This window comes from Benincasa hispida, chromosome 11, assembly GCF_027475165.1.
Source record: "Benincasa hispida cultivar pf3 chromosome 11, pf3_genome.v1.1, whole genome shotgun sequence".
Lineage (NCBI taxonomy): Eukaryota > Viridiplantae > Streptophyta > Magnoliopsida > Cucurbitales > Cucurbitaceae > Benincasa > Benincasa hispida.
The window spans coordinates 19319723-19324498 of NC_143488.1; the positions used below are offsets into that span (position 1 = coordinate 19319723).

Here is a 4776-nt window from a genome sequence, read left to right on the forward strand (position 1 = left end):
GAGCGAGAGCGAGAGCGAGATATCCGTACAAATTTCCTTTTTTTTTTTCTTTTTTTACACATTCCACCTTCTTCTTTCTTTCCTCTTTTTTTTTTTTTAATTTTCCATTTTATAAAAATAATTTCTAATTTTTTTTTATTATTATTAATAATTTAAAAAAAAAAAGAAAAAAAACTCCATCAAAATCTTGGTACCAAATGTACAAAAGGAATCCAAGATCATTATTGTAAAATCTTTTAAACTATTGACCTCACTATTGTGATTAAAATTTTTGTTCTTTATATCAATTAGTCTTATTTATAGACTTGTGTGTGAAGGTTTTGAGTGTTGATTTGATTTATTATGTCCCCAAATTATTATCTAAAATATGTAAATTTGAATATTGAAGTTTTTTTTACCTAACTTTTTAGATTTAGACTATCTGATATTATTATTTATGTCAATGACATTTAAAAGCTTCTATATCAAAATAATTACTATTCATAATATATAAAAAGAATAAATTAAAAAAATAATATCTCATAAAAATAAAAAAATGTAAATTAAATATCCCATTTATATAAAAATAATTATAAAAATCAATGTGTCCCACAAGGCGGACGTCGTCGATTTTGAGCTGGTTGTCGTCGTCGACTTCGAACTTGAGGTTGCTCGGGTCCTTCTTGATGTTGCTCTGGTACCTCTGCAGGCGTTTCATAATATAAATATTCATTATGCTCTCCACGACCCCGACCATGTCCATGCACGTATAAAGACGAAGGACCAGCCTCTGAGTCATAATGTCATGAACCAAATGTTGGCATCATCACCATCGGACTAACATAATCAGTTTGACTTTGCGTCTGCATCATAGGGGGCAACTCTTCCACATTATATGCAACCTCATCAAACTCATCCTCTTCCCAAATAGGTCCTCTACGTCTAGGAGTTGGTGGAGGAACAATAGATATATCGTACATATAATGAATTTCCTCCATATAGCTTTGGTTGTCACTACATATAGCAAGAACCTGGTTCGGATCATTCGTAACCTCACGGAGTCTACGGTTGTTCGATCTCTGTGAACTATAAAATAATTAGACAATATTTAAAATAAATTTAAATTAAAAATAATTAGATAATATTCATTTACCAGATGACCCACAGCTGCTCCCGGACGAGTGACATAGCGCCTTGTGATATTATTATACCAATGAATATATATTCTGGAATGACATCTGTGTCAAATTGTTCAAGAGAAACTCCCATTGCAATAAACCTTGCACGATAGTGCCATCGCACTATCAAATGTGCAACTTTTTCGAACCAATCTCCAGTCCTTAGGTCAATATCATACAATACGAGTTCAGTATTACAAGGCGATGAGATATTCTGCTGAAAATCAAATTGTCTCATCACCCTGTCAAGAAGATGTCATTCACCAATGTGAAAACATATAAGAGGACTCATCGTCCGCCATATGTTTTGACCATTCGTACAAAAATTAGGCAAAGTATGCATAATAATTTTGTACGACTCCCAAATAACCTAAAACACAAAATATTATATTAGATCATATTAAAGACAAATACAATAAAAATGTGTATAAAATAATTAGGTTCAGTGTAATGTACCTGTTCAGGTTGAAACAGATCAAACATGTATCTAAATCGGCGGACTACATGTATGGCTGTCCTAGTCACACAACATTTGTCTCTCCACCTAAATTTCTAAATTGATAATTTAGAATTTAAATTAACTAGATCAGTGATATAAAAATAGACTGGTCGTACAAAACATTGAGATCAACAGGTCTTGGGTTTAAAACCATGATCTGAAAAAAAAAATATTTATTTCTTAATTAAAAAAATATTTGTTTCTCAATTAGAAGAATAATGTACAACTTAATTAAAAGAATAATGTACAACTTAATTAGAAGAATAATGTACAACTTAATTAGAAGAATAATGTATAACTTAATTAGAAGAATAATGTACAACTTAATTAGAAGAATAATGTATAACTTAATTAGAAGAATAATGTACAACTTAATTAGAAGAATAATGTACAAGTTAATTAAAAGAATAATGTACAAGTTAATTAAAATAATAATGTATAACTTTTTTGTATTAATCATATTACCATTTGTAAACAACAAAAATCCCAAGCATTTGCCTGCCATTTTCTAAAAAAAAAAAAAAAAAAAAAAAAAAAGACAAACATCAATTTTTTGTATTATACTTTTTATAAGAAGTATATTAAAAAATATTATATTTTTTAGTTTATATACATAAACTTTTTAAGTTTTATGAACATCAATTTTTTAAACATAACAATAAATTTAAACTTTTTATTACTATTTTTAAACATAACAATAAATTAAACTTTTTATAACTATTTTTAAAAATATCAACAAATTAAACTTTTCAAATTAAAATAACAACAAATTAAACTCAATCTCGCTCTTGCTCACAATCTCGCTCTCGCTCATAATCTCGCTTTCTCTTACAATCTCGCTCTCTCTTACAATCTCGCTCCCAATCTCACTCTCTCTTACAATCTCGCTCTCAATCTCGCTCTCTCTTACAATCTCGCTCTCTCTTACAATCTCGCTCAGAATCTCACTCTCTCTTACAATTCAAAATTCTGTTATTGTTGTTATTTTTTCATTAATGATGATTAATGTTTTTTTTCTCATTGGTCATGTGTAATATATATATATATATATGGAAAGTAAATATAGTGAAGACAATTATGAGCGAGATCCTCCTCATGAGCGAAATTCTCAAGCATTTATTTAACAAACTGTCTTCCTAGCGATGCTCACAAGATTCAACCCACATTTCTAGCGAGATTCCCTTCTAGAGCGAGATCCCCATCACAAAATTAGCGAGATTTCCTTCTAGAGCGAGATCCTCATCACAAAATTAGCTTCACCCACTTATATTCCTTGTCGAGGGTTGAAGTTTCGACTTATGTATGTCGAAACTTCAACTCTCGACAACCCTAATATACATATTATTTCCAAGTTTTTCTTTGTTTGTCGAGTTCTCAACTTTTGACCTCTACATTAATCGAATCCTCAATCCTCGACTTCTAGCCTCAAACTCCCAAAACAACAATATTTCTCTAATAAATTTTGAAAACAACAATATACTTCACATAGTTTAATTTATTGTTATGTTTAAAAATAATATAACTATTTTTAAACATAACAATGGTTGGATAACAAAATAAAACTTTTTATAAATATTTTTAAACATAACAATATACTTCAAAACAACTATTTTTAAACATGTGCAATTTTCTAGTTTTTCTGGATTAAATGCACATAGTCCACAAACAAAAAATTATCCATTCTAAACATTTTAGCTATAACTAATGGTTGAATAACAAAATAAAGAAAAAAAGGTTTAAATGGGAGTTGTTTGGTACTACTAACCTCACTAGACAAGTTCCCCAACAAGAACAAGATATTGTTGTCCCTTCGATTGTCTCATAGGCCTTCTGTCGAAACACCTTGAGGACACTTTTTGTTTGACCATCAAAACAAATATAACAAAAATGGTTACTGAATGCAAGAAAAATGGGAGAGGTGGAAAAATTACATAAAGATATCAAATATATTAGAAAATTGAGTTCAAAGCAATATAAACGCTTCAGACACAATTGAATTATCTTCATTAGAAAGAAAAAATTTCAAACTTCCAGTCGTCTCCCTCCTTGCAAAAAAGAAGCAAGCAAGAATTGATCTGAAAAAAAACCCACAACAAAATTGGCAATAACAATATGTTTTCTTTAGCATATTGGTTTAATGTAAAACATATACTTCAAAACACTTCCAAACAAAGCCGAAGGAAGACATTAGAAATAGAGAACCAGATAAAGCAAATGAAATACTGGCTAATGGAAGATGGGACTTGATTTCTTCTGGAGCAAAGCCTCAAACTCAGTTTGGTTCAAATTCTTGTTGACTTCGGTGTTGAAAAACGTCTCCATCTCATCAAAATCAGTCGTGTAGAACCTCGGAGTCAGAAGCATCTCCTTAATCGCAGCCTTGCTAGCGTTCTTCAAAGGCTTAGGAGGTGATTGAGAGGAAGTTGCAGAAGGAGTCATCGGAGGTAGGTTTTTGGTGCGGTTTCAGAGCTTTGGGGCGTCTCCCTGAAACCTTAAAAAAATCAAAGCATAAATTACTTGACATTTATGAAGCATCGAATAAAAACAAAATAAAAAAAATCCAAAAATTGTTGCTAACTTCTGCGTTTTAAATGAAACCCTAAAACAAATAAACCACAAATTACATGACGTTTATAAAGGGTCATGTAAAAATGGAATGAAAAAAATCCGAAAATTTTTACCAACCTCCACTTTTTTTTCATTATTCTTAACGTTTTTCAAATTTACATGTTACTTGACTTTTTTTATATATATATAAAAATGTAAGTATTTAAAAATTCCAAATGTTAAATAATATAGTTTTTATAGTAGTGTTCTAAAAATCCAATAAATGCTCCATGAGCTATTGACAATATTATTTTAAAGATTGGGAAATTTCCAACTCCACTACCATTTGCATAAGTTGATCCAATCATCACCAAATTAAATGGGAATCATTCTCACATCCTTTTCCTCAAGCTAAGCTAATTTATTTTTCTTTTTGGAAGTGCTTAGCTTGCATAAGGGTGTCATCTTCCTCTCATTTTTACTTTGTTTTTTTTTTTTTAATTGCATATTTGCTTCCATCAAAGAAAGTAGGTCTAACTACGCCCTTATTGATGGGACATTTCAACATGTGAT

General features: G+C 30.2%; 1 long non-coding RNA gene across 3 annotated transcripts; it reads right to left on the bottom strand.

The window, feature by feature from the left end:
* Positions 1 to 457: 457 nt before the first annotated feature.
* Positions 458 to 4392, bottom strand: LOC120091868 (uncharacterized). Of its 3 annotated transcripts, none has more exons than XR_016524675.1 (5): positions 4342 to 4392; positions 3422 to 4147; positions 1614 to 1709; positions 1133 to 1527; positions 458 to 1065 (listed from the first exon to the last, which is right to left on the bottom strand). It is a non-coding gene; the product is annotated as an uncharacterized LOC120091868 (long non-coding RNA). The 3 variants fall into 3 exon arrangements; XR_016524676.1 differs by having other exon boundaries at positions 3422 to 4140; positions 4342 to 4381; XR_005485854.2 differs by lacking the exon at positions 4342 to 4392 and having other exon boundaries at positions 3422 to 4316.
* Between the last annotated feature and the right edge of the window lie 384 nt (positions 4393 to 4776).